Source organism: Giraffa tippelskirchi, chromosome 4 (genome assembly GCF_054371585.1).
Source record: "Giraffa tippelskirchi isolate mGirTip1 chromosome 4, T2T-mGirTip1v1.2.pri, whole genome shotgun sequence".
In the NCBI taxonomy this organism is placed as follows: Eukaryota; Metazoa; Chordata; class Mammalia; order Artiodactyla; family Giraffidae; genus Giraffa; species Giraffa tippelskirchi.
This window is the reverse complement of record NC_137278.1, coordinates 80,116,165-80,129,806: the sequence shown is the minus strand read 5'-3', so window position 1 is coordinate 80,129,806 and position 13,642 is coordinate 80,116,165. Positions and strand designations below refer to the sequence as shown.

The window sequence follows — 13,642 nt, the reverse complement described above, 5'->3', positions numbered from 1 at the left end:
TTGAAAGGGAAACAAAAAAAAGAACAGATTGAATATTTATTCTAACCCAGTCTTAAGGGAAAAGCAATTGATGTCATTGCTGGGTTTTTGTTTTGTTTTTTTCACATTCCTTCCTAAACTTTCTTTACTTTGGCTTTTGCTTCACTCTTGAGACAGAGAGAGGCAGTGTTCAACTTTTGTGATTTTAGACCCCCTCTGAAAGACTGATTACTGACACTGTGAATTTTGGTTTTTAATTTCATCATTTTGTGACTCAGAGTAGGGGGAATTTTGGTTAATTTGTTGGGGAGTAACTTTGGTTTACTATGAACACTACAAGTTGGTATTTGAGTTAAGTCTTTAACATGTGTAGACTTATTTAACCCTTTCTACAATTCCATGAAGTGGGTATTATTATGTCTACTTTATAGCTAAAGAAACTGAGGCACAGAGAATAACTGGATCAGGGCTGTGATAGGTTTTACCCTGGGACTTCAAGACTTTAAAGTCTAAGTTTTGAACATCACATTACACTGCTTCTAGAGTCAACTGTTTTCTTAAGCTGTATTAGAGAAATGTTTCTAAAAGAGAAGGTAATTCAGCCTTTTACTAAATCCTGGTTGAGCACTGTCTTAGCTCAGGCTTCCATAGCAAAATACCATCACTCAGCAACTGGAACAACAGACATTTATTTCTCATCGTTTTGGAGACTGGAAACTCCAAGATCAAGGTGCTAGTAGATTCAGTTCCCGGTGAATTCAGTTCCTGGCCCCTCTGTGTGCTCACATAGCCTTTCCTTGGTGAATGCATGTGGAGAGAGAAAGAAATCTCTCTCTGTTCTCCTCTTCTTATAAAGTCTTCTTCTTATAAGGACCTCAAATGAGGGCCCCACCCTCATGACCTTGTCCAAACCTAATTACCTCCCAAAGACCCCATCTCCAAATACCATCATATTGCAGGTTAGGGCTTCACTATGTGTATTGAGGGGTGGAGGTGGGAGGGGACACACAAACATTCAGTCCATAACATGTACTAACTAGAATTCTCTGGAATATATTAGACTAAATTCTGACAAGAAAGCAAGAAAAGAGCACAATAAGGCCTGGACTAGGGAGAGGCAAACAAGTGACCAAAGGCCCAGCATTCTAGGAGGCACCCATCCTCAGGTGCTCACCCTGCAAGGCCATGAACCTACATTCCTTGCCTGCCTCACCCCGGTCCCAGCCCTGAAGTTCTTCCTTTGTTCTTGGGGAACTCAGCATCTAGCAAGGACCTGCTATCAGTGTGGGTCTGATCAAGAGAGAGAAACCACACTAATCACTTAGTGTGTCTCCCCCCCAACCCCCCAGTACACATTGTTGTTCAGTCACTCAGTCATGTCTGACTCTTTCCAACCCCATAGACTGCAAGACTGCAGCATTGCAGGCTTTCTTGTCCTTCACCATCTCCTGGAGTTAGCTCAGACTCATGTCCATTGAGTCGGTGATGTCGTCCAATCACTTCATCCTCTGTTGCCCCCTTCTCCCTCTGCTCTCAGTCTTTCCCAGCATCAGGGTCTTTTCCAGTGAGACGGCTCTTCACATCAGGTGGCCAAAGTATTGAAGCTTCATCTTCAGCATCAGTCCTTCCAATGAATATTCAGGGTTGATTTTCTTTAGGATTGACTGGTTAGATCTCCTTGCTGTCCAAAGGACTCTTAAAGAGTCTTCTCCAGCACCACATTTTGAAAGCATGAGTTCTTCGGCGCCCAGCTTTCTTTATGGTCCAACTCTCACATTTGTACGTGACTACTAGAAAAATCATAGCTTTGACTAGACAGACATTTGTTGGCAAAGTAATGTCTCTGCTTTTTAATATGCTGTCTATGTTTGTCATAGCTTTTCTTCCAAGGAGCAAGAATCTTTTAATTTCACGGCTGCAGTCACCATCCACAATGATTTTGGAGCCCAGGAAAATAAAGTCTGTCACTGATTCCAGTTTTTCCCCATCTATTTGCCATGAAGCAATGGAACTGGATGCCTTGATCTTAGTTTTTTGAATGTTGACTTTTAAGCCAACTTTTTCACTCTCCTCTTTCACTTTCATCAAGATGCTCTTTAGTTTTTCTTCACTTTCTGCCATTAGGGTGGTGTCATCTGCATATCTGAGGTTATTGATATTTCTCCTGGTAATCTTGATTCCAGCTTGTTCTTCATCCAGCCTGGCATTTCACATGATGTACTCTGCATATAAGTTAAAACCCTTACCTCCAATGTAATGGTATCTGAAAATGGGGTCTTTGGGAGATAATTAGGTTTAGATGAGGTCATGAGGATGGGGCCCTCATTTGGGGATTAGTGATTTGAACAGGGGAAGTTTAGTATAAAAAATTATCAACTAGCAGTCTATCGTTTAGAAACCCATGAGGATGCAGAGGGAGAAAATATGACGAGTCAAGCCAAGGAGTTTTGACCTTCAGGATAAGAGTGAAGGTTTTGTTTTTCCCTCTGGGCTGTGCCTGAGTGAGCATGACTTGCCCCATTTATTAGGCAACATTAGACTCAGCAACATTTCCTTTCAGATTGACCCAAGCATTTAGGCTATTTTAAAAATCTAAATAACATCTCAGTCAAACTAACATTCCATGAGAGAAATGTTTTAATCTGTCTTTTCCCAGAACAGCCTTTAGGCCTGGGAGGAAGTGCGAATAGGCTGGGTGATGGGCAATATACTTGAAGGTTTATGGGAATCCAGAAGTTTTGGCAAAGGTACATATAAATCTCAAGGAAGAATTAAATATAATTTGAAATTACACAAACTGTAGAGTAGAATCTGAATGCAGGTCAAATCACAACAGCTGTTTGCTATCTCTCATTTAAGCTACAATAACAGAATTGCTTAAACAAATTCTCTTCCTTTCTTGAACTTTCAAAGTATTTATTATTTGCATAATGTCTAATCTCCAGTTCCAGAGAAAATTCCCAAAGGGAGAGACAACACAGAAGCACTTTAAATTTCAACCACATGGAAAAGAGAACAGAGGGAGTATGCTGGATCTTCAGTTTTGAAGCCTACATTCTCAAGAATTCTAAATATTGGTGGTCATTTTGTTGAATATTCAGCTGAGGGGTGGATGGCTGAGAGAACACAGTCCAAAACATTTGCACAATATATTCGAACTAGGTCAAAGGTACAGCTCCAATTAAGGGATGATATCTGACCCTGTGTTTATAAATCTGGAATATTTCAAGAAAGATTTATTCTTTGCTTTGCAAGGGCTAAATCCTTATTCTTAGAAGCCTGGAGTACATTGTACCTGCACACCCAAGGAAAACTTTGAGTATCTTCCTTTTCATTCAGTTCAGTTCAGCTCAGTCCCTCAATCATGTCTGACTCTTTGTGACTCCATGAACTGCAGCACACCAGGCCTCCCTGTCTATCACCAACTCCCGGAGTTCACCCAAACTCATGTCCATTGAGTCGGTGATGCCATCCAACCATCTCATCCTCTGTTGTCCCCTTCTCCTCCTGCCTTCAGTCTTTCCCAACATCAGGGTCTTTTTCAATGAGTCAGTTCTTCACATCAGGTGGCCAAAGTATTGGAGTTTCAGCTTTAGCATCAGTCCTTCCAGTGAATATTCAGGACTGATTTACTTTAGGATGGACTGGTTGGATCTCCTTGCAGTCCAAGGGACTCTCAAGAGTCTTCTCCAACACCACAGTTCAAAAGCATCAATTCTTCAGCGCTCAGCTTTCTTTATAGTCCGACTCTCACATCCATACATGACTACTGGGAAAACAATAGCTTTGACTAGATGGACCTTTATTGGCAAAGTAATGTCTCTGCTTTTTAATATGCTATCTAGGTTGGTCATAACTTTCCTTCCAAGGAGTAAGCGTCTTTTAATTTCATGGCTGCAATCACCATCTTCCTTTTCATAGAGGCTGTTTATTTGCTGTAATTTTCAGGGATCCAGGAAGATGTTGGCTGAGGAAAGGGTAGTGGGTTTGAATTGCATCTCCAGAACTCAATATTTGACCTGTAAAATTTTAAGGTACTGGGCTCAATCCATGGCTCTCAGCCTTGCTGCATTTTAGAATTACCTGGGAAGCTTTAAAGTAATACACACCCTTGATCCCACTTTAAGCTAATTAAATCAGGATTTTTGGCAGGTGGGCCCAGAATGTTAGTATTTAAAAACAAACAAACAAACAAACAAAAACTTCCTAAGTGGTACCACTGTGTAGCAATTTTTGAGAGTCACTTGCAGCTCTAATATATAATGCTATTGATTCCTCTGTGATGAGTATCTTGTGGATAAACCTTTGCACACATTTCAGAATTGTTTTTAGGGACTTCCCTGGTGATCCAGTGGCTAGGACTCTGCACTCCCAATGCAAGGAGTGCAAGTTTGATTCCTGGTCAAGGAACTAGATTCCATATGCCACAACTGAGAGTTGGCATGCCTCAACAAATATCCCGAGTGCCGCAATTCAGACCCAGCATAGCTAAATAAATAAAATTAATGTTTTTTAAAAATAGTTTTTTATCAGGATAAACTCTCACTGGGTCTTCCCTGGTGGCTCTGACGATAAAGAATCTGCCTGCAATGCAGGAGACCTAGATTTGGTCCCTGGATTGGAAGATCCTCTGGAGAAGGGAATGGCTACTCACTCCAGTATTCTTGCCTGGAGAATCCCCATGGACAGAGGAACCTGGTGGGCTACAGTCCATGGGGTCACAAAGAGTCGGACACGACTGAGCAACTCACACAGACAGACACTCTCGTTGAGAGTCAACTGTATGTGAACGTGTGTATGCATTTGGATGAAGTCTAAATAGGAGTACACAAAAATGTACACACATAAATACAAATGTACTAGGGTACAGGGAGAAAGGGAATTTTCCTTTAAAATTTCTGAGATATGATACTGTTTTCATTACAAAATAACACCAGTTACCAAACACTCCCTCCCCAGTTGCCCTTTTTGCATTTTTGGGTTTGGGCTGCTTTCAGAAGGCTGTTGAAGACTGTACCCTGAACATGATAAAGGCATCTGTGTTGTTATTTGCTCAGAGCTGGCCTTCTCAAATAACTTTCTGTCTCACTGCCCTGAGAGCATTGCACGAAGAAGTTCAAAGTTCTGTGTGGGTTGAGCGCCTAAAATAAAGTGGTCATTCAATGCATATTCAATTATGATGAATAACTCTGTATCTTATAACTTTGTTCTGAAATCCAGTACTTGATGCATAGATCATGGGATCATATTCATTAACCATGTCCATCATAAATATTCATTTAATGTCTGTCTTCATTAGGTGGTTATTAACATGTCAAAGATATTTGTGGAGAAAATGAAAGTGATAAATTCTATCTATATTTACTCTTATTTGAAAGGCTAATTTATTTTTAGAGTATTCTTTGATAAAAATCCTTTAATAAAAGGAAGTTTACTTTAGAAATAGTCCTCTGTTTTTAAGCTAATAATTTTACACAAAGAGAGTTTATTGATGTTTTGCCTGCCAGATGAATATTAGTTGAATGATGGACTATGTAAATAGTCCAGTTCAGAGAAGGGTAACATAAAGCACTGCTCTTCAAAGACTAAATTGGTGTCTTCTCTATTAACAGTACTTTGGAGTTGTTTTAGAGCTGGCAGTGGTTCTTCTCCACCCTTACCTGATCCCCTTAGTGATCAATAACCCCAAGATGGGTGCATGGGGTTGGTATACTGTCTCTGAATAGAAGAGGGAAAGAATGGGCAAGCTTTGTCTTCAAAGGACCATTCAACTCTGGTGCTATTGCTCTAAAGCAGCCACAGACAATATGTAAACAAACAGTTGTGACCGAGTTCCAGAAAAACTTTATTAAAAAACACAGGTGGCAGGTTATATTAGGCTTATTAGGCCATGGTGTATAGAAAAGAGCAAACCCAACAGGTTATCAGGCTGGTTCTCAGGTTGCAGTGGGAGGGCACAGGCCAGGACTGGACATTTTAGCTACACTGCAAGAAATCGATGTGTGTTGGGGCTCTATATGAGCAAGTCCACTGTGGTAGGAAAAGTCATGAGAATGCATGAATAATAACGGTGGGGTAATATCAATGGCTAACATTTACAGAGGACTTGCTGTGAAACTTGTGTTAAACACTTTACATGCAATCTTCACAATCTCATGTAATCTTTTTTTATATAAATTTATTTATTTTTTAATCAAAGGATAATTGCTTTACAGAATTTTGTTGTTTTCTGTCAAATTTCAACATGAATCAGCCATAGTTATACATATGTCCCCTTCCTCTTGAACCTGCCTCCCAACCTCTCCCCTCCAGGTTGATACAGAGCCCCTGTTTGAGTTCCCTGAGACATACAGCAAATTCCCGTTGGCTATCTGTTTTACATATGGTAATGTAAGTTTCCATGTTACAGTCCATACATCTCACCCTCTCCTCCCCTCTCCCCATGTCCATAAGTCTGTTCTCTATGTCTATTTCTCCATTGCTGCCTTGCAAATAAATTCTTCAGTACCATTTCTAGATTCTGTATATATACATTAGTATACAATATTTATCTTTCTCTTTCTGACTTATTTCACTCTGTATAATAGGTTCTAGGTTCATCCACCTCCTCATGTAATCTATAAAGATTATAGATTAAAGATTATATTATAAAATAACTTGATAATCATATAATTGCTCTAATAACTTTGAGATAGGTTTTATTATATTCCCATTTTATAGATGAGGAGATTTAGGCATGGAGAGGCTAAATAAATTTCTCAGTGACATACAGCTTGTAAGTGGCATAGCTGAGATGTGAATCCCTTTAGATAGTGAGACTTTAGAGGCTGCTCTTCTATGCACTATGACCTCCTGCTCCAGGTCAGAGCCATGTCCAAAGTCATCGTAGCTGGCAGAAAATAGAAGCATCTCTATCTAGGTACTTTTGTCTTGGTTCTGGTTCTAGGGATTCACTGTGCTGAAGATAGACCAAGAACAGAGCCCTGGGGTATACACTGTGGGGAGACTGTTCTCCATGGGCTTTCATGTTTCTGCATGTCTTCAAGCAAAGGCATTGGCAGCCTTTGGTTGAGCAGTGTCTTTTCAAGGGTATTTGTATATTGAACAGCCCTGGCAATTAGAGATAGTGTCTTCCTCTGGAGCAGAAGGAGGTTTTGTTTACTGTACTTCACAATAAAGACCATGTCTCCTTCTGGGGCAAAGTTGGGCAAGTTCACTTGCAGCCCATTATAGAAGATTAGGCTTCTTCAGCTGTGTTGGAAACCCAGTGTGTGTGTGCTTTCCATCTGGGCTACTGTGTCACCCCCTTGGGACTTGGGGGCAAGGGGAAGTGGCATGAACATGAAGCTCATGTTGCTTGGTGTGTGGAGCGTAGCAAAGTCCTTTGTCTTTGGCCCAGGAGTCTCGTGTTGTCCACTACCATCCTTGAATCTGTGGCAGCTAACTTGTTATTGTGGAAACAGGCTAAAATCTTAGATCTTCCACAACTCTTGGGATATACACAGGAGGTAAAATGGGTTATGAAGGCTGGTCTGAGGGTAAAGGCTGTCCACTCCTGGCTTGGATCTGTGCCTTTTAAAATTATGGATCAATGCTGTTGTGTTCAGATGCTAAGTTGTGTCTGACTCTTTGTGACCCCATGGACTGCAGCACACCAGGCTTCCCTATCCTTCACTAACTCCCGGAGTTTGCTCAAACTCATGTCCACTGAGTCGATGATGCCATCCAACCATCTCATCCTCTGTCTCCCCCTTTTCCTTCTGCCCTCAATCTTTCCCAACATCTGGATCTTTTCCAAATGAGTTGGCTCTTTGCATCAGGTGGCCAAAGTATTGGAGCTTTGGCTTCAGCATCAGTCCTTCCAATGAATATTCAGGGTTGGTTTCCTTTGGGATTGGCTAGTTGATCTCCTTGCTGTACAAGGGACTCTTAAGAGTCTTCTCCAGCACCACAATTTGAAAGCATCAATGGATGACTGTGGGCCATGCTGTGATCTGAATGTTTCTGTCTCCCCAATTCATATGTTGAACTCTTACCCACCAAGGTGATGGTATTAGAAGGTGGGGGTCTTTAAGAGGTGTTTAGGTCATGAGGGAAGAACCCTCATGAATGAAATTAGTGCCCTTGTAAAAGAAGCCTCAGTGAAAAAATGGTGTATAAGAAGTGGACTCTCACCTGATGCTGAATCAGCTGGTATCTTGATCTTGGACTTTTCACCCTCCAGAATTGTGAGAAATAAATTTCTGTTATTTGTAAGCTACTCAGTTTATAGTATTTGTGTTACAGAAGGCAAAACAAAGGCCAGAAGACCTACACTGAAATCAGAGAGAGGCAAGCCTCTGTAAGCACCTGTAGCTCTTGATCCTGTAACTAGCAGAGTTGTTATGATCCTCTGAGAAGTTCTGAGACTGACCACAAGGAGTTACAGCTGTACAGTTGATTCATTGGCATGATCTTCAACGAACCATAGCTGTAACATAAATACTACATTCCAGCAACCTAATATAGTGGTTCTGGAACCTAGCTGCTCATCAGAATCACATGATAATATTAAAAGAACTTTTAAAAACAACAGATTCTTGAGCACCACCTCATACATAATGAATCAGAATATCTGAGGGTGAGGCTCAGAAATCAGTATTTTACAGCAGTTTCCCACATTATTTACATATAGTCATTCCCTGCACTATTCTAATGATAAGGATCAAATTATACCATAACAAATCCTACTGCTTCTCTGTAACTAAGTTTCTTCATTTGTTACAAAATAGAATTGTGTTGGTCAGTTTGGTGGCAATTGGCCACATGTGGCTATTTAAAATAAAATCAATCAACAGTTAAATCCAGTTTAAAATTCAGTTCCTCAGTTGCATTAGCTACATTTCATGTAGTTAATCACTACATGTGGCTAGTGGCTAAAGCATCATAGAGTGCAGATATAGAGCATTACCATCATCACAGAAAGTTCTATTGGATATCTTATTATACCAGAAAAGAAGAAAGCCATAAAAAACTGAGGTTGTACCAAAAAACTCAGGAAGCAACAGGAATAAGCTTCCATGGACAAAGATGGGATAATTTGAGCACCAATCAGAATAATAACTGCAGTGAAGTGCAATGTTGTTGTTCAGTCACTTAGTTGTGTCTGTCTCTGTGACCCCATGGACTGAAGCACGCCAGGTTTCCTTCCCTGTCCTTCACTGTCTCCTGGAGTTTGCTCATACTCACGTACCTTGCCATCCAACCATCTCATCCTTTGTTGCCCGCTTCTCCTCCTGTCCTCAATCTTTCCCAACATCAGGGTCTTTTCCAATGACTTGGCTCTTTGCATCAGGTGGCCAAAGTGTTGGACCTTCAACTTCGGCATCAGTCCTTCCAGTGAATATTCAGTGTTGATTTCCTTTAGGATTGGCTGGTTTGATGTCCTTGCTGTCCAGGAGACTCTCAAGAGTCTTCTCCAGCACCACAGTTCAAAAGTATCAATTCTTCAGCACTCAGCTTTCTATATGGTCCAGCTCTCACATCAGTACATGACTACTGGGAAAAAAAAAACAACATAGCTTTGACTATACAGATCTTTGTCAGCAAAGTGACTGAATGTATTTAAATCCATGAATTAATTATCATACTAAAACAAAATTCATTGGTGACTAACTGTGCTAGGGAGCCAGGTCATTATTTGAAAACTGGAAACTAAAGGATATCAAGCATTTAATCAGTAATTTCATAATGGAAAGGCCGTAAATTCTTGAGATACACTGAGATGCATAGCAGAAGGCCCATTGGCAGGTCCCATGGGACTGAGTGCCTGTTGCTCTTTGCCAGAATCAATTCAAGAACAAACACATTCTAGAACTGCTTTTTCTTCCTTCCTTCTGTTGCTTCCCATATCCTGCCCTGTTGTTCACTGGGACTCTTAAATAACCTGCTGTGTGCAAACTTCTCTCTCAGGTCTGCTGCGTGGGGCAACTCAGGCTAGGACAGCATTCTAGCTCAAATTCTTGAAAGAGAATCTAATGCACTTGGCATATAGATTTGGTTGCTGGGTTGTCAAGTCTACTCCTGGTCCAGCTTCCTGTAAGGGGCTGCCTCTTCCAGAGATGTAGGTGGAACTTCTTAAAGTGGAAGATAGAAAGGAAGAGATGATTATTGGAGGTGAAATCTATTAACATGTCCAGCCTGCAGCTCTGCTATAGAGAGAATGACCTGCTGCTGACCATCAGCGTCAGTATCACCTGGGAGCTTGTTAGAAATGAGGAATCTCAGGGCCCAGTCGGACCTACTGAATGCAAATCTGCTTTTTAACAAGACTCCCCAGATGATTTACATGTATAAAGAAAACTTTTCTAGAAAGAGTAGTAATGATCTGGGGCAGAGCTATTTTTATAAAAGATGTTGCTTCCAAAGGTCAATGGCAAACACATATAGGGGAAGGAGAAAGAGTACATTTTGTTGGAATTAGGGGGATGGGGCAGGGAAGCTGGGGGTTGGGGGAGGATGGAAGAGGAAAAGCAAGATTGAATCTCTATGAAAACACTTTAAATCCATAATAGAAAAAAAGCACTCTGTAACTAGGTTATTATACCCTGCCCCATAAACCTCAAAAAATGGGAAAATAAAACAGTCCCCCCAAATGTCTCTATGTGTTGTGGACAAACTGCAGAGTAAGTATTGAATCCGAGGTTTCTGTTAGGGGTAGAGTATGTGTTCGTCAGGAAGGCAGAACCAGTCTGGGCAATCTACCCCTTCCCTCTGGACACGCTGGACTTCACCATCCCTCCCCCCACCCCCGATGTCCCTTCTCCCTCAGTTTACTATCCCCTCTTTCATGTAAGAGCCTTTAGTAACAGGCATGGTGTACTGGTAAATGTTTAACAATTGGCTCTCCAGAAACAAATACAAAGCTCTGATTTGTACCTTTGGCCAATTTCCATAGTATAAATACTTCCATGACTGATTGTGAACTGCCATGACATTAACTGAACACGGAGTTGGGAGGTGGTATATAGTGGCTCCAGCACACCCCAGGAAGTAAAGGGTCGAAGGCACAAAACAAAGTGGTTTACAGACTTCCCAGAGGGGAGGAGAATTAAGTTGATGACAATCTGCAGTGCTTGCTTTACCTTCAGTTGCTATGATTCTGAAGCATAACTATCTCCTTCAAGTCAAAGGGACTTGCCTTGTCTCCTAGGCTCCAGGCTGCAGATCTGGCCATTGGGTCCAACGTGTGGTTGTTTCTTAACTCCAAGTTTATGAGTAGCTTTAAAAGAACCAGAAACTCAGTTGGAGAAAATGTTTGAAGGCAGCCACAGTGACTTACAGTCTATATTTACCAAAGCTTCTTCCGTAAACATTATCTAGGCTCTGGAATGCTCACACCCACCCTTCAGGGGCACACCACACCCTATTCTCGCCTGCCTGAGTGTAGTCCTAATGACTCCTGCCCGGCTCCCTAGGTGTCACACACCCTGCTTCTCTGGCCAGAGTTCAAGCCCTCACCCGGTTTCCTTGAATGCCATCCAAGAGTTTCATACCTGTCTTTCCTGGGAGATTTCCAGCTGGCCCATAATTCCCTTCCCTTGGGGATGTTAGCAGATAATGCATATCTACCTGACTTGCTGTAGGCACTGGCAGGCACCTTGAACCTCTCCCCCTGCTCACAAACACTGCCATGGGGGCTCTGTGTTGGGTCTCTCAAGACCTGATCTGAGGGGCCCATCCTCTCTGGGCACCACCTACCCCCCCTCCCCAAGCTCCATAAACCATTGATTTCTGTTTGGTGCAGCTCTGGGCCAGCTGAACACCCTCTCCTCACCTTTATCCACAAAGTGCACACTGGAATTTCCCATAACTGCTCTGGTTGCTTACCTTCTTGGAAAGCATCCAATGCTAGGAATCCAGCTCATTACAGACAGCCCAAATTAAAGTTTCTTAACGTTTATGATCAAACCACTCAATCCTAAAGGAAATCAACCCTGAATATTCATTGGAAGGACTGATGCTGAAACACTAATACTTTGGCCACCTGATCCAAAGAGCCATCTCATTGGAAAAAACCCTCATGCTGGGAAAGACTGAAGGCAAAAAGGAGAAGGGGGTGGCAGAGGTTGTGATGGTTAGATGATATCACTGACTTGATGGACATGGATCTGCACAAACTCTTAAGAGAGTGGAGGACAGAGGAACTTGGTGTGCTGCAATCCATAGGGTTGCAAAGAGTTGGGCATGACTTAGTGATTGAACAACAACAAAAACAACAACCTGTATGAAAAATAATTTTTTGTAACCTTCTCTTGAGTCTTGGTGTCTAATCTAATTGATGATGATTTTCAGGGAAGAAACACTTCTGCTGCTGCTGCTAAGTCGCTTCAGTCATGTCCGACCCTGTGCGACCCCATAGACGGCAGCCCACCAGGCTCCTCTGTCCCTGGGATTCTCCAGGCAAGAATACTGGAGTGGGTTGCCATTTCCTTCTCCAAGAAACACTTCCACTAGCAGGTTAAAAGTGTTCATTTTTTGCAGCCCTGATATCTGTTTGAAAGGTAACACCTTGTTGTTCCCCTCCTCGGGTGCATGCATCCTTCATCTTTAGGCTTATGATTTAGTTTTTATTTCTTCTAGAATAGAGACAGAAATAGTGGAAGTTCCCATATCTCTAACTATCAGAGCAGGGACCTCTTGTCTGAAGATGATTTCTTTTCCAGTTACCCAAAGCAGCCGCTAGTTGAGTTTATTCCTTTTAATTCTCACTCTCTGCATAATGTTTTCTCTTATGAGCACATAAACCCTTTCTTCCAGAGTCAAGGCCAGCTTACATGGTGAAGAACAATTGACGCTGAGGGAAGCACTGCAAGTGGCACAGTGAACTTACCACAGTTTGCGTGTTTTTCCAGGTTGGCGGAGGCACCAGGGTCAGAGGTCAGTATGTCTTTCCTGCCAATGGAGAGCCTTACTTTACCCTTTACGCGTTCCATTCAGATCGAAGGTTAAAGGACTCCAGACTAAAAAAGGCCTCTAATTCAAGCTCAAGTTATGTAGGTAAGAGTCCCAGCTTCTGCTGGGACGAGAGGCTGACCATGGAGCATCCTTGACCTTTCTCTGCCTCCCAGCAGTCCCGAGAACTGGGGTCCAGCATGTCCTCTAACTCCCCACAGAAGTTCCTCCTGCTAGTTTGCAAGGACACAAAAATGGAAGTGCCTGAGGGGAGAGTTTCTTCCAAAGTTCTTGGCTGTCAAAGAAATGACTATATCAAATGACTCTGAAAGAAATGATGGAAGAGATCAACATTGTAAGCACCTGGGAGATCAGACTGTCCAAGTGACTTGGTTTGACAGGAGACAGGAGCCAGAGCAGAGACAATTCTGCACTGGAATTGCCAGCATTATAAGCAAGGTTTCAGGAAACTTATCAGGGAAGGTTAACTTGAATGGGCACTAATGAATTGATGACTCAGATCCAGGAACAAGTAAGACTGTAACAACCAAAGGCAAAGGGAGGTGAGATGTCATGTAACTATAACATCCCCTAGGGACTGGCACTGGGCTACAGGATGGGATTGGCTGACCCCTGCCCAGTGAGCAAATGATCAGGTATTTAACTCAAACGTGGACTGTGAATATGCCCAGAATTCTTAATGCATGCACTTGAATCCTTTAGCTCTCTC

At 42.1% G+C, this 13,642-nt stretch overlaps 1 long non-coding RNA gene across 2 annotated transcripts in view; it reads left to right on the top strand.

The window, feature by feature from the left end:
- Positions 1-13,642, top strand: part of LOC145503544 (uncharacterized) — a 100,457-nt gene that overhangs the window by 63,774 nt on the left and 23,041 nt on the right. For both annotated transcript variants that reach the window (XR_014051561.1, XR_014051560.1), the window contains exon 2: positions 12,778-12,897. This is a non-coding gene — a long non-coding RNA (uncharacterized LOC145503544). The remainder of the gene's footprint in view (positions 1-12,777; positions 12,898-13,642) is intronic.